General features: G+C 41.7%; 1 protein-coding gene across 3 annotated transcripts in view; it reads right to left on the minus strand.

The window, feature by feature from the left end:
• KLHL29 (kelch like family member 29) overlaps positions 1 to 6,767 on the minus strand; it is a 403,271-nt gene extending 396,504 nt beyond the window's left edge. For 2 of the 3 annotated variants that reach the window (XM_074861475.1, XM_074861474.1), the window contains exon 1: positions 5,961 to 6,137. The gene's annotated coding sequence lies outside the window, so the exon portion shown is untranslated. Of the gene's footprint in view, positions 1 to 5,960; positions 6,138 to 6,625 lie in introns of those variants that run through there. The other variant, XM_074861476.1, reaches the window with a different exon arrangement.
• Between the last annotated feature and the right edge of the window lie 17,121 nt (positions 6,768 to 23,888).

Consider the following 23,888-nt stretch of genomic DNA (forward strand, 5'->3'; position numbering starts at 1 on the left):
CATATGTATTTCAAAGCACAGGTAAACACAGCTGCATCCCCTTTAAAGTTACTCCATGTCATGGGATTATTACAATGAGCCACCTGAACTCTTTCACCTCTCTGCTTTTGATCTGGGATTTACCTATGGCTGGAAAAACTAAGGGCATTGAAATCCTTCTCCCTCTAATTAAGGGAAATGGCATGTTTAAGCTTCAGATAGAGGAGAGAAACTTTTGAGTAGTTACAGCATGATGCAATCAGCAAATCCACTGGCACTGCTTTTGCAGACCTAAAACCAAAATCCTACAACAAGGTCTGACAAAGCATGTCTCACAGCAGAATTATCTGATTTAAATATTAATTACTCATCAGCATGGACTTTAAGAAGCATCTGAAACAAAAGCTCTTAAATCACACTTTAAATCCAGGATTTCTACTGTCTGCATTGTCATGCAGATCATGGTTTTGGGGTGGGGGTTTTTTTGCTGTTTTTTTAAAAAAGTGAAGGCTGATAATGAGTCTCTCTCTCAAGGTTCAAAAATATCAAGATATGTACAAATAAAGTCCAGCTCAACAAGTTAGGCACATCTTTTAGGAGACCTGCTACAGGACAGCATTATTGCCTCTGTACGCACTTGAGGGATTCTTCACAGTAGCTCTCAACTACATTGACAGTCCAAAAAAAAAACCTCCTACCACATGCACACCTAACAGTTTTTAGTTAGCAGCTATAGTGCAGAGGAATTGTATCTGTGGCAGATTTTCCTGCAGACTGCTGCACTGAATGAGTTCCAAAACATGCCCCTAGAAATAATTTGGTTTTCCTCAATCTAATTGCATATTACCTGTATTCATGCAGAGTTTAGTCCTAAAACTTGAGACAAACCCAAGAACTGTACATTCATGTCTTCCAGTAAGCCAAACCAAACTTGAACAGAAGTCCCAGCACTTAATATCACACCACATAGCATATTGTAACGAATGGCAGGGAATTAAAGAAAACTAAAAACACAAAACACTACAAAAGGAATGCTGAATTAATTTTAAACTGTCTGTAGTTTCAGCAGACTGCTTCAGTGAATCAGTATTACTATTGCAAGCCAGCACTATAAATTACCTGAAGTTTAAGACCACTGAAAAACTATGTGTTTTTCTGATGTTAATGCCAATTATGGCAAAAATCCAAGTTGAGGATATTTGAAAACCTAGACCTAAGCATCACAGATTTAAAAAAAGCAGCACATAAAAATTAAGGAAAATGGTCCCATGTTCCAGATATTCTAATCCACAACATAAAATTATTTATGGAAGAGTGTGACTAGGAATTCAGTTACTGTCATTTATCAGATGGTCAGGACAGCACAGAGGTAATCGGCTGCATAACAACAGCACCAGGAAGGCTTCTTGGGGCATCTCCTGTACCAGGTCTGTTCAGTTCTGGTTTAACATAACAGGTAAACAGCGCATATTCACACCCCGTGAAGTGTGTTGACTTTTAAAAATCTGACAGAAAGGCGTTCTCGTAAGAGATGTCTAATCTATTTCCTTTTAATCTCTCTCTTTATAGCTGAGGAAGAGTTCTTTGTACTTCTGGTAACAAAGGAAACATAGAAGTGACAGAAGCATGTCAAAGCTGTTTACGTTTCATACAGCCTCACACTCGGAGTTGCTGTTGGCAGGTTACTTCTTGTGAAGACAGTCTTCAACCTTTGCACAGGAGCTCCATCTTCCTACAAGTAACTTTATGGAAGAGTTAAGTGCGTAGAGGGATGCTAAAACCCTTCCCCACTCTGGCTAAGGTAGCACAAAACCAAAAGGAAAATTTTTAAAAATGTGACAAAGGGTTAATACAATAATTTCAAGTACCCATAACTACATTCAAGGCAACGTTGTCTAATTTATATTTTTATAGGCTTTAGGATACAGGTATTTATACAGTATTTCTTCTGTGGAGAAGATGAGTACGTTAAGGGAGTGATTAGAAACACAAATAAATCACAGAATCTAAGGATACTGTGTCATATTTAAGGTTATTGAATCAGCACACTGCGAGGCCAAATATTGCAAAATGGAAGATCTGGAGGGAAAAAAAAAGCTGAAGGACCAAATAAGTCACTAACCCATGCTGAGATTTTAGCTAGCTAAAAGCCTCGACTACGGCACAAAGAATTAATGATCTGAAAATGATGTAGACCTCTGTGGTGCACTGTGAAGTTGATGCTTTGCAAACAGAACAGCTTCAGGATCAGGCCTTCAGGTGTCTGGGCTCCCTGGGTCCATAGCCTACAACAGCAAATCCAAGCACATTGCTATAGTTAGTGGACAAGTCACTGTGAGAACCTGAGTAACACTACGCTCAACCTAAAGTTAAAGAAGGGATGCTAAAAAAATGAACAAAAATATTAAAGAGACCCCAAAATTTAAGGGTGCAACAAAAAAACCCCTCCAGATCAGTTTTAAGATTAAAAACATAAATCCCACAACAGGCATATAGTGGAAGGGAAGGGGGTTTAACAAGACAGGACAGACTGGAATATGTCTCTCCATTTACAGATCCAGGGGAACTTTTTCCCCCTCTTAAACTGTGTGTGAGTTTCCACCACAGCACACAGAGGCTCTACACAGAGAAGAGAAGGGAAAAAAAAAATTTACATATATTAATTTTTTCCTCCCCCCTTGATTTTTTTTTTTTTTGCTGTGCTTCAGAAGTGGGTCCATTGGTTTTTGGAACTAAATTAAAAGGTCAGGAAAACAAGTAGGCATGGACAAGACTGAACTGCAGATGAGCACGGAGAAGCAGAGAAACAGCTTTGGGATGAGCGCCAACAACTGCAAATAGTTACGGCCCCGATTCTGGTGGCTGTGAGCACAGTGCCGAACTGGAGTGACTCCAAGGGAAACAACGGATCACAACCCAGGAGAAGGATGCAGGGGAGCAAAGCAATACCACTGGTGAGATGAGCGCAGCAAACCTGTGGATAATGAATTCTCCTCACAAACAGGCACTAAAAGTGATAGCACCAGATATGGTACACAGTAAACTCAAAAATCATATCTAATTTCTAGATCCATGTTTTCCTCTCCCATCACTGGGAGGATATCCAGTCAACAGACACACTATATACTTTTTATTATTGTTTGAAGAGCAGCAACCCTGGCAGCATGCTAATCTAAAAGAAGAGACAAAACAGAGGTGGTTACTTTCTTTCCTCAAGATTTCCGCTTCGAAAAAACAAATGAACAAGAAAGGGTTTGCTCCCGCACACCACCACTTTGTTTCATTTCAGCAAGACTTTGACAAAAATCTAATTCGCTATGCCGTGTATCTAATATATTGGGTACTTGAAGTATGACCATCACTCATTAGAAATGTAATTAAAAAGTGACAAAACTAGATTCCCCCTCCCCAGCATGCAGATGAAAACCAGTAACCCTGCCTCTATTTGTAACCATGACAACTATAGAATATTTTATTTCAGTAATATAATTCACACTGAACATTTGCTCATAGGTTTTGTTGTTAAGGGAAAGGTTGACACATTGTGCATGCATTTCATAAGCTACCAGAAACAACAAATACAGGAAAGTCAGGCAGTTTGAGAGCAAGAACCTAGTATGTATTTCAGAGTTCATTTAAGACCCTCTACAGGAAGCTAAATGAACACGAACAAAAATTCATCCAAATTAAGTGTTATTGGTCATTACTTGCAAGACACTACTTGGTATGACTGGATGTTTTTCAACTTTTAAATAAAACACAATGATACTCTCTATTTTAGAAGAGGTAGTAACTTAAACCCCAAACTTTAATTTTCAATTAAAATACCGTAGGCATTATTCAGCTTCTATTAAGAAATATCAAAATAGATGTTATAGGAAAAGATATCTATATGAAACAAGGCAATGAAAGACGTAGTTTACATATGCTGGCTAAGTCTCACTCTGGATGGGTCGCTAAATTATTTGCATACTTCCCATATTTCATCTTAAATTGAAGACAGCTTCCATAAATACACACAATAAGGACAGGTTATAAGGAAAAAAAAAAGAGCCCTGTACCCTCAGAGAAGATTAAACAACCTCACGAGCATAACTGAAGTTTGATGCAGATAAATGTCAGTGTAAAAATACAGCTGTACTTTATTTTTCTCCACATGGGGAAAAAAAGAAATAAAGCCATTAGCAGTTTAAACCAGAACACAACAATAATAAAAGACACACTGTTGCTTTGTTTTGGCGGCAAAAAAATAATGAAAAGAATAAAGCTTGCTGGAATACTATTCCTTCTCTTACACAGATCATCATATCTATCAAGGAGGATTTAAAGTTTCAGCAGATTGCTAATTATAAGAGACAGTAATACTGTTATCTGCAGTCACCTTAAAGCTACAGTAGTTTGGGTTTTAAGTACCTCAAAATCGTCCTCAAAAGGATAGCCCGATAAATGTGTTTAAATCTGTCCAAGAGACTCACACGTGCCTACACGTACACACACACACTTGCTCAGTTGTTTTAAAGAATACCAGGAAAAAGAAAGTTTCTGCATTTATCAGAAATATGCTCTATATGATCTCCCATCAAAACCAATAATAAGCCAGAAACATGCACGTCTTTTTTCTTCATTGATGGAAAAGTGATTAAATCCCCCTTAATCTAGTTACCAAAACATTGTATTTTTTTCCCTAAACAGTTTTCATATACAATAAACAAAAGATAAGCAGTCAATTACATGACCAGGGCTCTATAATTTTTGGTGGTGGTAGGGAGATAAATCTATCTCGAGCATTCTAGGAATTTTTTCAGTTTAATAAATGAAGCCAGAGGGGGGGAAAAAATAAAATAATCTGGGAAACTACGAGCACACACTATTTATGAAGTGTATGAAAAACACCACCATCCATCCCCAGAACTCCCTCCCTCCAGACCTTTCTCCACCCTCTGGGGAAGCAAAGGAACCTGAACCCAAAATCCCGGGGATCACAGACCTGCATCCTCACACGACAAGGACAGCTAGTCACATCCACTCAATGTCAAAAAAAAAAAAAAAGTAGCTTTTCCCTCCCATCCTAAGCAAGACCTTCGAAAACAGGTACCCAGGGGATGCGCCTCTGTGCTCCTAACGGCACCAGACAGCACTTCGGCTCAAAGATAAGTTAAAAGAAAACAATCAAAAAAAAAAGCATCAATAGAAAACCCCAGCAGCAACCAAACAAAACCTCACACCAGCGAGGTATGTCATACGGCGTGGCGAGGCACGGCGTGGGAAAGGCGTACGAAGTGGGTTTTTTTAAAAAATACACCTATTTAAGCAATATTGTGCCGAGAAGTTCCTCGTACACATCACGCGTGGGGAGGGGGCAGAAAAAGGAGGGGTGGAATGGAAATGTATTCTAGGCACAGGGAGACGACGGGGCTGGCGGAGGCATTTGGGAAGGGAGGAGGAGGAGGAGGCGGCAGGCTGCTGCCGGGGTGCGCGCCGATCCCTTCCCCAGCAGTTTCGGGGGCGGCTCCGGGTGCGGGCCCGGGGGTGGGAAGCGGGGATCCACCGGGACCGCCGCCGGCGCGGGGGGGGGGGGGGGGGGGTGGGGGGGGTCTGCGGGGACACAGCCACCGCCCCCCGGGGCTGGGGGGTTGCGGGGCCGACCCCGCTCCCCGCCGCGGGCGAGCGCCTGAAGTTGTGGGTGCGCGGCGGAGCTGGGGACCCCCAGGCCAACGTGAAGAAAAAAAAAAAAAAAAAAAACCAAACCCAAAGAAAACCCCAAAAACTGAAGGGGGGGAAGGGAGAAAGAAAATCATCATAATAACATTATTATCCCCCGCTGGCTCCCCGCACCGCACACCCCAGGCAGCAGGAGGCACGCAGGAAGTTTTTAATGCGGGCAGCGAGCGCAGGCGCAGGGCAGCCGCCAGCCCGGCGATGCCCGGCACGGCTGGCGGCGGCGGAGAGCTCCGCGGGCGCGCAGCCGCCGCGCCGCTTACCTCCCTCCGCGGGGGCGCAGGCGGCCCTGGGCCGGCAGCGCGGGTGCGCGGCCGCGTCCTCAGGCGGCGGGAGGATGCGCGGCGACGGGAGGAGGAGGCGGCGGCTTGTGCATCGCAGCCTCCGCCGCTAACGCAGAGCCCCGCGCGGCTGCGGGCGCCGGGAGCCGCGCTGGAGGCCGGGCAGGGGGGCGCGGCGCGGCGGAGGCTGCTGCGGAGCCGCGACCATGCTCCCGTCTGGCCGCCTTCCCCTCACCTACTGCCCGCTTTAGCCGGGGAGGAGGCGGCCTGGGCGCCGGGGCGAGGGGCGGGCCGGGCCAATCACCGCGGCGGCGGGAGGCGGTGGAGCCCGTCCCGGCCCGCCCCGCGGCCCGCCCCGCCCCGCCCCGCGGCCGCCCCCGCGGGAGGCTGCCCCGGCCCCGCCGCCGCCGCCGCCCGGGCCCGCGGGGGCCGCCCCGCCGCGCTCCCCCCCCCACCCCGCCCGCCCCGAGTCCTCCTCCCCCGCCGCGGGTGCAGGTGCGGGCGCGGTGGCTCCGCGCAGCTGCGCGCCGCGCGCTCCCCCTCGGTCCGCGGGAGGGACGCGCGGGGGGGAGAGCGGCTGTTCCCGAAAAGGTCACCGGTCCCCCAGCTGTCTTCAAAAGTAGCGTGTAGTTGAAAAGAAATATTACCCCGCTTTATTAAATCATCTCTCTCCGGGGGCGTGATCCAAAGCCTCTTGAAGTCCACGGGAGTGTTTGAATAGGTCGGTACGATTCTCTCCCGACACCGCTCCTTTTTGGTTTTTTCTTTTCTTTTTTTTTTTAATTTATTTTTTTAAATATCCGTCGCGCTGGGAATCACTACAGATTTTACGCGTGGAAATCTGCATCTGTCTCTCTGTTCTGTGTAATCTTGTATCTGCGTGTGCTGCTTTGTAGAGATCTTTCTGATGTGCACGCAAGCTGCATATGCTGTAGTTTTAAACATAGAACACTTTGTCTTTTATATTTCCTGTAAGCATAAAAATAAGCTTAATCAAATTCTTTTCTCCTTACTTTGCCAGTTAAAAATGCATCGTGGAGAAATATATTCTGTAATGTGTTGAAAGTGAGGCAGTTGTGCCAAACGAGAGCCAAGCAAAGCAAAGGGAAGGCAGGGAAGCACACAACCCGCAGAAATAGGCAAATGCATGTTTTTATTGAAAAAGGGACACACGCTGCCCGATGCTTGGGAGGAAGCAGGGTGCAGCGTTAAAAGGGTAATTTCATTTTCTCTCTCCCCAACCTCACAAAGAAATGAAAATACGTTATTGCAGTGGACTAAAACATGTCTAAAACCAGCCATCATCATTAATATTAGAAAGCTTTTAGCAGAATATGGCCTCACTCTGAAACAGGAAGGCTCCATACATTTTTGTCATTAATATATTGTGGATTAACACTGGAACCTCCAGTCCTGTACACGGCAGCGGAGTGTGAGGGTCGGAAGTTCAGAACAGTTTAAATCTGAATTATTTAGCAAGCGCACGCACGACATACTCTTCTGATTTCCACGCAGCTTTTTGTTTTTTTCCCTTAGTTTTCTCCCTTTTAAACACGAGAGCCCCACTCGGTGTTATTTGCCCTGGTGCGGTGTTATTTGCCCAGCATATATAGTTGACCCAGAATCCGACGAAGCCGATGAGAAGAAGTCTCAATGGGACTGTTGACCTAACAAGTAGCATGTCAGTCTCCCGGTGGCATTTGAATGTTCTCGCAGCAAATGCTTCGAGACAGGAGAGAGCATAAAGCAGAGATTCTCTGGAATCCTTAATTAGACACAGTGATTTTGGAGTACTGGCTTCTGCCGCTATCCTCTAGTGCCTAGTACTTTGTTTTGTGACCTTGAGGTTAAGGATACCAACCAGCCCTGTTTATTTTTAATAAAATCTTATGGTTATATGAGACAGTTCTAGGTTTTATTTATTTTTAGCATAAGTGCTTCCATCTTATCTGCCTCGCAGGTTTATAGTAAGGATTTAGCTAATATTTGGACAGCACTTTTAAGCTATGAAGCTCTATAGGTCTATTATACTGACCATTTTCTGGGTTTTTCATTTTAGGAAGGTCCTTTCATACTCTTTCCCTTCAGGAAGATAGAGTTCAAATCTTGACCTTAGTTTTCCCTTCAAATTTGGTCAAATACCTGATTTACAAATGCTGATGTAGGGTCAGATTCTGATTTCATTTATAGGTAATGAATTTAAAAAAAATTTGTTGATCCTCAGTGACTTTATTCTAGATCTAAACTAGTTTAACTCAGAATTTGAGCCACAATTCCATATTCATGAAGAATAAGCCTATGATTACATTAAATACAGTATTTTACATTCATTTTCTTGCTTTGATTTTCGTGTTTTAGTAACTTCAGTAATGTAAGAAGAAACTGCTTCATCTTATTAGTTTTTTTTAGTTCCTTTTCTTTTTTCTGACCTATTTCTGAGAGAAAGACATGTACAGGTGGGCTTTGTAGAGAGGGGCAGGTGGCTGAAAAATATTTTGGGGGCATTCATTCTGCTCATGGTTCGATGGGGTCACAGTGTGCAAAAAGTTTTTTAAAAATTAAGGTTAATACTGGGGTCTGGAGAAACTCCTCTGTGCTTGGCATGCTGTTCCTGGCACTGGGAATGATGCACTGCCACTCACATGCTTTCTCAGTATTTGGAAAATCCTGTCCTCTCATTTAGTGCATGTCTTAAGGGTGGCAAACCTACATCCAAGTAATAGCACTGAAAATAAGGATCCTCAAACTGCCGGTGAAACAAAAGATCTATTTACAGAAAAAACACATATTCTGTGGTGAGGTTTTTATTTGGATGGGTGGGTGTTTTTTTTAATAGAATCTGTTACAGGGTTGTACTTGACAGGCTGAGGATTGTTTGTGAGAATCCCAGTTTTGGATTAGGCAGCTGATAGCCTGCAAGACTTTGGTGGCTGGTAAAGCTTGCTCCACTGAAAGAAGAGATTTCCTCTTTTAGCAATAGATCATTATGTTACAAGGCGTGTATTAGAATGAGAATAATCCAACTTCCCCTGTCTTTGCTGATCATATCAAAACTAATGGCATCTTGAATTGTCAGAGCATCAAGTCCATCTTCTGATAAAATATTAGAAGACACACAGATCTATTCATCTTATTGGAGATTTCATTTTAGTCTGCCAAATATTTGATGGCAATGCCATTAGATTAGCTGTTGGCATATTAAAGGGACCAAATTAATAATTGGGTACCAGGATTTTGCAAAGGGGTTCCCATAAATATTTCCCACTTTACGGTAAACTTAATCTCCTAGTTTTGGACGTGCTTAAGGGAGTGAAATTCTTACTTATGTTAAGGGATTTAAAACATAATTCTTTAAATTGTTACTAAAATATTCTTACTTTTTGATGAAGGTTGAGCCATTTCAAAGGTCATGAAATTTCACCTCCAAAATTGTTGTATGAGATTTTTCTAAGCCATAGCCAGAGAGGAATGTCTGCTACCCAAACTTTAACTGCAAGGTTTGACTCCTGCTTTCAGCTAATGAAAATCTCCTTAATTACAGGTTTACAATTTGGATACTAATGTCAATGCATTAATTTTCTGCTGTCTGCAAATGGTGACAGATATAGTAAAATATCTAGAAAATACAGTAATAGATATTTTGTGTATTTCCAGACTTTAAGGGTTCTGAAAAAGTCAGTGGAGATCAGGAAGATATCTTAGTTGTTTTTCAGTCATGTATTTTTATTTATTTGAAGTATAAAGACAGTTCACTGGTACTTTTAGCATTCATCTGTACATATCTGTTACAATTATCCTTAGCGTTTAGCAGAAAGATAATCCCCAAAGGAAGCAGGAAGCGACATTTAAAGTAATTTTCAGGTGTGCAGCTTGAGTTAATTGCCAAAATATAAATTTAAGATGGATTAAAACTGCTAACCTGTGGAATTTAGTGAAAAACATCATTGACTTCTGTGGACACAACATGTTTAATGAAATATCTCCTTCCCTGAGCAAACCTTCTCTCTTCTGCTGCATAACCAAAGCTGGTATCGGGGTGGGAAGGCAGAGCCGGTAGGTACGATGTCTCATCACTTGGAGGTGGTTAGAAAGGGATTCTCTATTTCATGCATGCCAAACTGTGTCCACCTCCACGTCAGTTGTAGGGTAGTCATCAAGGCAGGCAACTATTCTTGTGAAACGAATCAATCTTCAGACAAGAAGGTGAGTGTCAGAGGGTCACTGTTTGGCTGATAACCTATAGAGGGACTAAAATTATTTTGCCAAGAGATGAGGAAGGTATATGATCATCTCCTTAATATTGGACCATTGTCCCCATTTTTTTTCACAGGAGGATTATATTGTAACTCCCAGACTTTACATATCCCTGATTTTCTCAGGCATTTAGCTTTTTAATCGGACCACAGACTGTTTGCAGATACATGCATGGCTCTGGGGGCAAAGGTTATGAAGTCATTTGCTTGGAACTGATGAAATAAAGATTTGTGTGATTTTAGGTGTGTGAGCCAAAACTTCCTTGTCTCTGACTTGTCAAGGGAATGAGAAGAGTCTGATCTTCTACGAGCAAGCAGTATATTGAGTTGATTTCTCTTAGCTGTGGCAGAACCATTTGCTAAAACTTCCCCCAGAAGGCAGAAGTGGATTCTGCTGGAGTCGCGATTTTGATTTCTGATGGGCAGCAATAAAAGTAAGATCTATTTCACTATATTGGCAGAGTTGAGAGCTCTGTCTTGAATTATGTGAAGATTTCTAATCATTGGGAATAGCACAAAAGTCAGGTTTTTCTCTTGACTTTTCGAAAACTTATAAAGATTTTGTTTAGCAACTTTATTTCCGGTCACCTTTGGTCCCACTCAGTCACATGGAGAGGCATTTTCAATGCCATTGAAATCATTGCATCAGTTGCTTGGGTTTTGTCAAAGTAACTCCGCTACACTGGTTTATGAGGGGGAATGTGGGAAGAATTGGAGTTTCAGGGTGATTTTGGAGGGAGCTGCATTTTTTGATTTGTTTGTCTAAAACAGTAACAATATGTTTACACCTATTCCTCGTAATTATACTCGGAAAACTAAAATAGATGCCATTTTGAACTGAGTGTCTGTATTAAGTTGGTTTGACTCCTATTTTCTGCCATCTGTGGCATAAGTAGAACAGAGAGTGAGAACAAAAAATATAAATGACTCAGTCACATTTCCTTTAGGAGACACATCGTGCCCCCCATTCTTGTCAAATAATTCATTTCAGCTCTGAGTGAAACAGTGTTGTAACACACTGGGCATGGAGAAGAGATGCTGCCATTCTGTCATTTAATAGAGAGACCCAAATTTATCTTATAATATTTTGCTTAAGCAGCTACACATAATTTTTCTGTATATTTAGTTGGCCTCCAAAACAATCTCAGCACAATGCTGGAATGTAATTCAGCTTAATTAAATACTGAATTTTCATGTAAATGTTAAGTACCTCGTAAACCTGACTGTGGAAAGAACCAGAAGTAGGTTCACGGAGAGGAAACTGAGACAACTAGGTGCTGCTGAAGCCTCACAGAAGATTTAGTTGCCACCTGCTTTTGTTGCCACTGACTACAGGGAACCAGATCTAGGCTCTGGAGTGAGATGGAGACAGTACTACACCCTACAGTCTTTGTTTTCCTTTTATCCAGACTGACCAGGGCAGGTCCCTTCAGACTCATCGAACAGTTGATGATACCTGGGGCTTCCCTAGGGATGGATCTGAGGTACAGCCAGGCGTGCCAGCATACCTTGGAGCCTGGAGGCACTCGGAGGTCTCGCATACCTATAGACATCTATTTTAGAAGGGCTGATTTACCTCAAAGTTTACATATGAGGCAAGTGTTTGAGGCAAACAGGTTGTCCCTGCAGTATCTTAGGGGAGTTCATCATCACAACACCCTGGAAGGGGGTGGCATCATTGCTCTAACTATGACAAGAAGTTTTCCTCCTTTATACTTGATGCCTGGTAAAAGTCAGGTTGAAAATGGCGATGGTGCTCCCGATTTTGATACGGTTAATGCTTTGCACAGACTCTGAATGTTACATAAAACTCCTTTTTAATAGATTCCTCTAGGAATCAAGTTTTGAGTAAAGGCCAAATGTTTTTATCACTGATGAAAGAAATGATACCGAATCAGGTTTACACAAGGCACAGGTTAATAGTGAACAAATGGAAGAAAAAATGATAAAGGGGCAAATTATTATTGCTGAGTGACCTGAAGTGCTTAATGAAGAGGTCAAAATAAAAAAAAAGTTTGAATATTAGCTAGGTGCAAAGCAATGTAATAAAGAATGAAGACAAGAGGCTACACAGGGCAGGAGGCTTTCTTTTGGAAAGCAAGGAATTTGAAAAAGATTTAGGATTCTTTTTGGCTAAGCACCTCAAAATGAAATCTCACTGTAATTCTGTGGCAAAAAGGCCAATGCAATCCTGAGATGTAAAAAAGAGTATTATCAAGCAGATAAGAGGATTTGATGTTGCCCACATGCACAACAGTGGTAAGGCTACTGTTACAAACTCCATCCAGTTTTGGTGTTCACAGTTAAAAGCAATGTAGAAGTAGTATGGTAAGTTCAAAGGAAAGGTATGAAAAAGGATTCAGAAAACAGGCGTGACAACATGAGGCATAAGCAGCTCAACATATTTAGCTCATCAGGGAAGAAGCTGAGAAGTGACTTGGTCACCACAGGTAGGTACTGACCCATGGAAAAGATATCCAAGAGTCAGTAGCCACTTTATCTACCTGACAAAGGTATTACAGGACCCAGTGGTTGCAAGCTTAAGTTAGACAAATCCACCCTTAAAAGAAGACACAATTTCCTATCCCACAGAGCCCTAAATAATAAAACTGTTTGTCCTGTAAAAGCTGTCACAGGTAGGGATGTTTAAGAGGATGTTAAATATGTATTTTTAAATACATTCTTTCATCCGCTTTGTGGAAAAATCTGTACATCTTTCTGTGCATGTGTGAGTGAGAGCTTTGTCAGGAGATTGGTGGCAGTTCCTTGTCTCGCAGTCTGAGAGCCTGTTATCCCTCCTGTTATTCAGTCCCTGGTGAGGGTACGGGGACCAGCACAGCCGGTGTTGCTCTCAGCATCCTCGTAACACTTGCAGTTTCAAAAGAGAATAATTATTATCAAATAAACATTCTCTTGTTTTGTGGCTCCGGTGAGGTCTTACAGACTGTCAGGAAGGATTTATTTTTTCTCTTGGATGAAATTGGCCACATATATCTTGGTTATTTGGGAGTTGTTTCATTTTTCTGCATCCCTCTGGAGCATAAGAGATGAACGGGGGGCCTTGGATGGCTTTTTGCCAGTTCTGCACCGGTGCAAACCCACCCTTCCCTGATCATAGGTGCCTCGATGCTGTATTTTCCTTTCATATTTATGGTCAAACTAATTGCAACAGTTAAATTGATTAGGACTTTTACCTCGTGTCAGATCAGGAGTTACACAGCTTCTCCAGTATATCAGGCACAATGTGCTCGCTGGAACCAGCTAGATGTTTCTCACTTAGTCCATTTTTTCTTTTGTAGAGATCTTGATATTAGTGACAGGTTCTTCTCCTTTTATATATAAATCTACTCTCCAAAGGACTAAACTGCTGTGATTTAATTTGGGGGTTTAAAATAGGGATAAAACATACTGATTTGAGATATATAGGAGATCAGGCTCTCAGCTCTGTTTTTAAATTCTGTGAAACTTTCTACAAATGGTTTGTATAGTCAATAAGGATATGATTAACAGTATCGTGATGAATATTCTGCACAAAATTTTGGCACTGGGAAATTCAGAGGCTTTCGTATCCAAAAGGAGTGACGTGATGATCTATATGCCTTCTTTCATTGAACAGTCTATAGAATTTCCCCTGGTAATTCTTTCATGGAGTGTAAATCTTACAGATGAGATAATGAGAACATTTACAAACAAACAAATGCAAACACCCAAACCTTGATTCTCTTACAGTATTTCCTGGAGAATCTATTGCATTCCTTTCTCGGTTATTTGGACTAATAGTTAGCCGGGCTGATATTCACAATGTTCTCTAGCACTAATCACAGCCCTGTGAGCATAGACTAAAATTCTGGCACTGGCTGAGCTGTGTGAGGGTTTGGTTATGAATAACCCTATTCAGTTATATCCCTTGTGCGGAACACAGTTAGTAAGGTTGGTAAGCTGGGATATGTACACAGCTACATGCATGTAAATAGTGCGAACAGTGCTAGGGAAGTAGAATTCCTCAGTATTTAGGAGAAAAACATTATCAAGAGGAATTTTTTTCCTGCCTATCCCTTTTGAAGCTTTGTTTCACGGTAGCCAGAGGGAGAAAAAAACACATTATATGAGTAAATTGGCTGGAGAATGTAACCAGGGCCCCAGTAAACACTAAGAATGAAAACCCATACGAATGTGTATTCAAGCAAGTATGCACAAAGATGGTGTTTTCTGCAAGCACTCTCTTGGAGGAAAGTGCTGTTCTGTAACTAAATAACTGGGAAGAAGTTGAGGTTTGGCCGAACTGTTTTGTGTTTAAATTTTCACCGAGGTTCCCTCATTTCCCCCTGTTGTTCCACTTCCTCTGCCCCAGCATAATTTGTGTGGTTGTGCCTGATACTCTGAATAATTCATCTGAAATCTGAGATCCCTGATGACCAACACCGATTTTTCAAATGATCAGACTCAGACTGTATGATTTTGGAGTGATAGAGTTGGGATATTTTAAATTCTGTTCTGTCAAGGAATGATTAGGACATTAATTTGGGCCATATTAGTACATCTCCCCTGTGCTAATGGGAGGATATACCCCCTTTCATGTTTAATCTAAAGAGGGATTGATGACTGGTGAGGTTGTCTCACATAGGGATGTCTGCCACTGAAATAAATGATGAGCTCAGTGAGTGAAAATGTTTAGGCTGCACTATCTAAATGTGGATTCCTTCTGTGCCGACGGCAATGAAAGCCCTTAGGTGGTGGCTGTGTAGATTTTTCTCATTGTGGGCAAAAATGAGGATTTTTTTAATTATTTGTTAGCCCAAGGCTTCTTTCTTGAAGTTGCTACCGACTGTTGATGCTGATTTCACATTTCATAAACATCCAAGTCATGTTCAAGAAGCAGAACACTGGCCTCAGAGATGACATAGCCACTGGAGGCGGAGGAAAACGGCAGCATCGTCGCTGTCTGATGGTGAAAGAAAAGGGCACCTTTCCTCGGAGTTTCCCAGCAACTTTGACTTGATGTGTGAATTTAGTACTACTGTGTTAGAAGAACAGTAAAGTACCTTTGAATTAGAACACACTAGAAAAGTTGCTTAATGTGCTTTTTTTACTCTATTACTTTTAACCCACCACTGCAAAATTCCTCCTACCTGTAACGAGTAATTTAATTTGGAAAGGCAAATAAGAGCTCATTAGCTGATGCACTGCTACAAAGTAAGTGAGCAGATTTTATGCCTAGGGACAGACTTTTACAACCATTTTGAAATGGCACAATACAATGCAATAAATCCTGTAGCCTCTTTAGAGAGGAAGAGGAGAATACCCTCCTTCCATTACTTGGATGCAAGTTATCTTCATCTTAAAACCCTTTGTATTTGAATACTGGGGAAATGGATGTATTCCAGGGGATCACACACAAGTAAGTTAAGCATGTAAGTGTTCCCAAAAACTAGTCCTATATGTTGTGTTTCTCATTACATTCCCTGTGTATTGTGGCTGGACAGAATTGCCATACCTGAGAGTTCTCCATCATACTCCTCAAAGAAGAGGCAGTCGTATTTCTTCGAAATATGTTTCTTAGTATCTCATGCTATACCTGGGTGTTTTGGGAGATGCTATTTCCTTCTGTCTCTAAAAGCTGGTTTGATTCTAGTCTCACTGTGTTAGAGAGAGTGTTTAGTATAGAACTGTCTTTTTACTTCTCCAATAATATGGGATTTTCTACAAGGACTTTGCCTTTTATGTTACTTATCTTAATGATTTTCAGAAATCATCTTAATGATTTTTGTGAACATCCACCTTAATTTCTGGCAATGTGTGCATGTAGATGTAAAACCCAGGCAGAAAACCATCCACATCAATTGGTAACTGCAGTTCAGAGCTTTTAGTATTTTACAGCATCAGGCTTGGATATATTATGGCTAAAAATTTTCAGTGCTCAAAGGATAGATCTGGTAGGTATTCAGAGGCTCAGAAATCATATTAGTGTCTTTTAAAAGTTGCCTTTAATTTAAATTTTGATTTAGTAACGCATAAGATATTCAAACTACAGTGAGTTATCACTCATTGGCGGTGGCTGAAATTCTTGCAGTTTCCACCTTCAGAGGTTGTTTTATGGTTACCCCAGAACTATGCGAGTGAAGCAGATTTATGACTTGTGAAACAAATATTAGCATGGAGCACATCAGTCACTCGGCGCAGCTTGGAACATGTTTTCTCCCAGTTGGGAAACCAGACAGGTATCATCATGGGGGTGACTCTGCTCGCAGGTGTTGTCCCTTTGGCTTGAATGGAGAGTTTTGTATGTGTGCAGGTGTTTGCTGGCTGCAGCCCAAGGAGGAACCTCTGGGAACCCTTTATTTCACATAGTACTGGGGCTGTAGGCTTGCAGGCCCTCACTCAGCGTTGAGAAATAACCATAATAACCTCTCATATTCCTGGAAATGGAGCGTGTTTGGCTGCTCTGTCAGGCGTCATGATTGGCAGGGTTTCCAGGCATGTGACAGCATCACCTCTGGACTTAGGGCCAGTCACAGGCAAATAGCAGGTGCGAGCTTCAAAACAGCCCGAGGGAGTTGTTCTGCTCATGATTTGTGCTGGACAACTTCTCCGTACAGGACATTCACAAAACTGAGTGCTCTGAATGCCAAAAGTTTATGTGGGTTCAGAAAGGGCTCAGATGAATTCCCAAAAGAAAGACGTGTGGAGAGCTGCTGAACACAGAGGCACCGGCGCTGGCTTAAGAAACCCGTTTGCTGTAATTAGTTCGAGTCAGGGAACAACTGCTAACAAGGTATCACCATGTAATCTCCCCATTTTGTGTTCTTCACTAGACATCCTCCCTTAGCCCCTGCCAGGTAGTGTACAGATGGACTTCTGGTTTTAGATGGTCTGGGAAAAGCTTTTGGTGGTTGGATTCTTCTGGGGAAAATGTAACTCTTCAACTAAGTTATGAATGCCCCCTCCCTGGAAGTGTTCAAGGCCAGGCTGGATGGGGCTTTGAGCAACCTGGTCTAGTGGAAGGTGTCGCTGCCCATGGCAGGTTGAAACTTGGTCAGACAGTGGAATAGGCTGCCCAGGGAGGTGGTGGAGTCACCATCCCTGGATGTGTTTAAGGGTCGTTTAGATGAGATGTTGGGGGATATGGTGTAGGGGAGAACTTTGTAGAGTAGGGCTGATGGTTGGACTCGATGATCCCAAGGGTCTTTTCCAACCTGAATGATTCTAGATGATATTTAAGGTCCCTTCCAACTCAAACCATTCTATGATTCTATAACCTTTCCACCAGCACTCTGCAAAGACGGCGCAGGCTCTCTGGAGGTGCAGGAGAGGTAGTAGGTCTGCACTGCAGGCGTGTGGGATGAAGACACTGCAGCAACATCGAGGAGTGAGGATTGTTCCTAGCTGGGATTCTTGGCAACTCCAGAAAAAACAGATTTGTGAAGCCAACTCGTTTTGAAGCGTAAGAAACTGAGGCTTAATTCCGCCTATATAAGGCTGTCAAACCTTATTTCAGAAAAACCAATGGGGAACATGTTGAGTCTTATCCTTACATTAAGGTCAAACCTTCAGTGTACTTTAACTATGGAAAAAAAATCCTTCAGTTTATTTCCCTTTCTGTAGGAAATTCAGCATATTAATAATGTATCTAAATCACTGTGGAAATGCAGCTAGAGACATACTAGAATAACTGCTTTGAATGTGATTTGATTGGAGAGATACAGTGGTTCAGGTTTAAAAAGACAACTTCAGCACGGTTGAAGAAGAAAAAAAGAAGATCACCTACTTCGATATTTGTCCTATCTCAAAATCTTATTTCCATTCTTTTCCGGCCCTCTGTGGCTTCTTCCCTTGCACCTTGGCATCACACGATTCCCAAATAATCCCTACCACTTTCAAAAACTGTTTAAAAACAGGAATGCTGAACTCAGTATTGAATTGTGGACTCACAATTTGAGGCTGAATCTACAGGCCTTAACAGAGATAAAATTTGTATTGACCCTAGGCTCTTTGATGGCATATGGCAAATGTCACCTGAGTTATTAACAGCCAAACAGAATAATGGGCTCCGTTCAGTATTTGAGGAAGCCTTTACCAATGAATTGGAGGAGATTTCTTCCTAATCCCAGATGCCGATTAGTTTATATTCCGATCCACACAGTTTGCTAACCTTTATGATTTTTATACTAGCTGGAATGAGTGCAGAAGCCGTTATTCAGACTGTAAATGGCTAATCTTTTTAGAAATTTAAGATTAGAAATGTACATTAAGAGTGTTGAATTTAAATGTAATCCTCTGTTCACTCACCAGTGCAGACTGTTTCAGGATATTTGTTACTACGCTGAAAACATTTTCGTCTCTCTTGGAAATGGCATTTATATTTCCTATTTCTGTGCACCAATGACTGTTTTAAAGAGCAATATCTTGTTAGGCACTAGGGATAAAAACCTAATCCTTGCATCCTGGGAAGCTGGACTCCTTCGTGTCAGAAACCCTCAGCCAGAAACACACACGTGCTTCACTTGACTTGCAGGAGTAATCCCTTGGTCTTCGGCTACTCATGTGGAGTTAGGCATGCGGGTTAGCGTGTCCGGGGCTGGAGTCCCAAAATTAATCACTTCCAGCCTCTTCGTTTCTCAGGGTAGCAGTGCTCATAAGGGCGAGGTGGTAATGGTGATGCTCTCTTGGACATGAAGCAGAGGGAAGAGGAAACATTTTCACATTAGGGGCAGTGAAAACTACTGTGTTATTTTGTCCTTGTGATTCACATTCATTATTTATCACAACTCCAGATCAAACAGGGTCATCACTGTTTTTCCTTTTAACACAGCCCTTCCATCCCTGCCTGGTGTCAGGGGCTGCTGTCCTGTGAACTGCATAAGCTGAGACCCCAAGCTGTTCAATCATTTACCCAAACTTCCTTTTTTTTTTTTTTTTTTTTTTTTTTCTGGCTGGTGTCAAAATGGATATAGTTCCATAAAATAGGGGTGTTCCTCTCTAGGTAAAAAAGAAAAAAATCATATATGAAATGATGCCAAATCCTAAATGTCCAGCGTGCTTTCTGCCAGTTCGCAGTAATATTTTGACAGATACCAATAAAAATGTTTTACAAACCAGTGCCTTTCAGTGCAGAATATTCTGATGGTGATTTCATGCCACCCATGTGCACACGAGGAGGACAGTGAGAAGGTCGGCTGTGAAATGTGTGATCGATTCGAGCGCACACAGTGAATCCTGCAGACCTGTATCAGATCCCTGAGGTCTAAGTAGTCTTCTGAGCCCAGATGGTGGGATGGTGGTTGCAAGGGAGGGACTTCATGTGTGTCCCAGGTGCATGTGTTGCCTTCCCAGCAGCATCCCATGCACCGGTGCTGTCTGTGCGAGGTAGAGGGCAGCAGCAGGAGCCTGCAAGTTTGCTGCTTATATGGAGTAAAAAGAGCAGCTGCTCCCCTTAGAGCAGCTTTATGAACCAGCCTGTCCACCCCTGTAATACTCTAATTACTCTTCAGTAACTAGATCAATTGCTGCTCTTTGTGAATGGTCGCCGTTCCCCTTAAAACACCAAGTATGGTGCAGATGTAGGATGGCAAAACATCTGCTTGGCAATTTAATATAATGCATATAAATTGCTTAGAGGCACATCCTACTTTGTCTTTGACTGATTTGAATGACCTTTATTTTTTGTTTAAGGAACAAGTCACTTATTCTAACAGCACATCGGGATTTTTAGCAGAAGCCCACAGCACCCATATGGGGTGTCTTGGAAGGATGCTGTCCTGTCTGTTTCTCCCAGGGTGTGTGAGGGGTTAACCCCAGAGGACAGACCCAGCATGTTGCCCACATCCTTCATCTGCAGACCCTGCATGGATGGGAATTCCTCTGGTGCTGAACAAGTCAGCAGGGATCCCTTAGGTAAGGTATGTTTTTTCAGTCGATTATATGTATCGTATAATTGCATCAGATATACAGAGTATTTTCCCAATCATTCTTCTTTGAACCCACCACGCACATGACCCTACCATGTGAGGTAGAAACAGACTTGTTCTTACTCTGAACAGCAGGATGTGAAATGCTTTTGTGATCTTCTTTCCATAACGGACAAATGCCCTGTGTAGAGTTTCAGCAGCTTGTGATTCCTTCAAAGTAGTCTACTGGGGGAAAAAAACAGAAAGACCTGCTGGAGATACTGAATTATAAAATATTTTAAAACCAGAGAATTAATTAAAATGAGTGTTTTAAAAAAATTAAACGTCTGGATGCTTTCAAGATGTTTTCTGTTGGATTCCAGAGAATCCAGAGGGAATAATTTGGCAGCAAATCATATTCACTAAACGATAACCAAATGTTGGGTCACTACATTCAAAGAAAGCCAGATGTAATCTGAACCAAAGTGTGGCCTGATCCAAATTACCTGAATAACCTAGCCTACCTCAGTTGTACTACTGCTTTCAATAAAAGTTTTGACTGCTGGGAAATTCTCTTAGGTGCAAATATTTTTTTTTTTAATAAGAATAATAGTGGAAGGGTTTCAAAGTTATGCAGGTATTGAAGTTTCTAATTAAATAATTCATATCTAAGTCAGAGATGAAAAATCCAATAACTGTAATGGTATATAAAGCTGCTGAAAGGTGTTTTAAATATATGCATCTATAAAGCTTCATAGCTGGATTTCTAGCCCAGCCTTCTTCTGTACTGTAATAAATCCTTCTCTTTCTTATATGTGTTATCCCATCTTATGTCTGTCACAGAGCACTGGGCTGAGAGGCAGGCACTGGGATCCTCCCTATAGACACAGGCAATAAAAACGTTAATATCCAACCTTTTTTTTTTTTTTTTTTTCCTTTTTTAAGGCTCCAAAGTCACAGAAAAGTGGAGCTGGAGGCCTGGTGACTGATGAGTAAGTGGGCAGAAAGAATGTGCATGCCTCCAAAGATTATCTGTTTTAAAATACTTTCCTGGCTCTATTGATAGCTTAGAAATTAAACTAGTCACATATTTGCTATTGAAAACAGTTTTTGACAGAAAAAATAAATTTTTGAAAATAAGAAAGTGTCTTCATTTGTCAGAAACTTTTATTTTTTTTTTCAGTTTTCAGCTTTGACAGACTTGAAAAATTTTCCAGTCCATTTCCTTCAGAACATTGTTATGTTGAAGACTATATAAAAATCGAAAGTATATACTAAAAGGCAGAGGTTTTCCTTTCCTTTGATATTTTTCATCTACTGCAATATATGGTATATCTCAATTCCTTTGAAGTCAATGGGAGCCTTTTCATTGATTTTAATGGCAGCTGGATCAGACCTTTAGTGAAAAGCAATGTACAAAGGCGCTGTGCTAACTTCAGACTAGAAACAAATCCTTTTAGGCGAGTAGCACCTAATGGCAGCCCAGGCTTTGCCGGGGGAGGATGATGCCTGGTGTGGCACTATTTGTTTCCCATTTCAGTACTAGGATATATGCAACCGACCTTTTGCTGCCTAGACCCTGCTTATTTGGGATAGAAGATAGAAAAGCCTATTTTTTAGAGTGACTTGAGAGTGAGTCTTGAAATAAAGTAGATGCAGGAGACTAGTAGGGTTACAGTGAGGGCGGCTGTATGGGGAGAGACTGCCTATAATTGAGAAAGCTTTACCACATTTGATTCTGCGAAGGGTGTTCTTTCAATGTGGTGTGTTTTGATAAGCGGTATGAGAATTTTTAAAGTCAATAAGTTGGTTTATAAACTTCAGCTCAGCTGGACTTAATCCTGCAGCTAGCAAATCCACAGACCAAGTAGCCCAGCTGTGTCCTCATTTGTTAAGATCTTAAACCCAAGAAGATGTCTGGGATGCTGAATTTTATTTTATTTTTTTCCTTACACATTTATAAAAAGCCTAATAAAGGCAGATAGAAATAAGATGTGCAGCAAACCCAGCTCTTTCAGTAGCGAAAAGAGGGAGAGGAAAGAGATGCATTTAAATTATCTTTGGGCTGGCCCAAATTTGGGATCTGTGTCTGTAAACCTTATCTCTGCCTCCGGGAAAATACTTACAGCAATCAGTCTGATTCAAGGAAGCACATAAGCACAAGCCTAAGGCTTCTTGTTTTAGGAATATTTTCCTAAACAGGGGTACTTTACTGATTTGAAGCCTGTACCACACCATTGTGTTTTGTAGAATGAGAGCCTCACTCTGTTACTCCTGAGCAAAATCTCTGGGGGTAAATCCCAGGGTTTGTGTGATTCTCTGTTAAATGAAACTCTGCAAATCTGAGCATGCAGACAGCCCATAACAGGGTTGGGGTTGTAATGAAGAAATCTTTCTCCTCGCAGGAGTGAAAAATTATCAATAATTTAAAATGTTTTATATTGCTGTCTATACTGTTAATGAATATTATAGATTATTTTATACATCATATTAATAAAGGCAATACTCACTAAAGAAAGAGCCTCAACATGGGCCTGTTTAAGAAAGTCATATTCAGCACAGCTGTAACTTTTTTAAAAAAGCCACCCATTATTTGTAACACCTTTTAAATCTGTGTATTACTTTATATTTAGCAATTGCTGGTATTTCCTTCTCTCCTTCTGTTTCCAGCTGAGCTTGATTTTAATATGGCTTTTTTTTGTTTACTTCAGCACAGATGGCGAGATGTATAAGGAGAGCTTATATATAGAGCCTACTCTTGCTCCCTGTGAAATCCATATGAATTTTGGCCACTGACCACAATGAGTGCAGAAGTGGGCTTGGCGTAAGAGATTGCAGTGTTGAATTGTTTTGCTTATAAGAGGGAGACCAAATGCAGATATTTATGATTACAGAGGACATAAATAAAACCAAAGCAGCCTTTTCTTCTTTTTTTTTCCCCACTGTTTTCCCAAGGGGAAGAGAAAAATAAGTGTGCTTCACTTAAGTAGGTTGCACACAAATTTTAAGCCAATAGAAGGAAATATTTCCTCACGCTGCACTGTAGACAGGCTGTTAAGATCACTGCTGCTGTGGGTCATAGACCCAAAGTAGTTTTCAAAAGTATTCAGTAATTTTTGGGCTCATGGTCACAAATAGTCAGATACCAGACTGAAGAGTGCTGAATAATTCCTGTGGCAGGAGTACAGTGTTTATTCACTTTCAGGAGGAACATCACACACTTCTTCATGAACCTAGGATGAAACCTGGCTCCCAGACAGGTCACAAATTCCCTTTCTCTCTGTGGGATAACAGTTTCAAGCCCAGAAGTTGCCAGTGCAGGTTAGAGTGCTATTAACATAGAAGTAGCATGATTTGCTTGGAAAGAAGCAGCAAAACACTGTGAACCAGGCAGTTGTGGAAGCATCATTGTGATGACTTGGGTAACCTGTCTATGGATGATTTAGAATATGGATGATTTAGAATCTGCCTGAAGCTGTAAAGATGACCCCATGAACTTCTCCAGTAGCCAGGCAATTAGCTATTTGCTGACTAAACATATCTCCACCAGACTAGGGACAATAATTAGGCATTAATGATTGCTAGCCAGGTGCAGACGGGAGTTTGGTGAGCTGAAACTCTCCAAAGGCAGGACAAAAACTACAATCCTGGCTGAGCTCTCGGAGTATGCTGCTGGAGTGAGTCAACAAGAGCTGTTCAGAGCCTTGGTGGAAAGGTGTTTTGGCCAACTTGGCCAATAATCTCATCTGGCCAACTTGACCAATAATGTCTTT

The sequence above is a fragment of the Strix uralensis genome, chromosome 3 (assembly GCF_047716275.1).
Source record: "Strix uralensis isolate ZFMK-TIS-50842 chromosome 3, bStrUra1, whole genome shotgun sequence".
Classification (NCBI taxonomy): Eukaryota; Metazoa; Chordata; class Aves; order Strigiformes; family Strigidae; genus Strix; species Strix uralensis.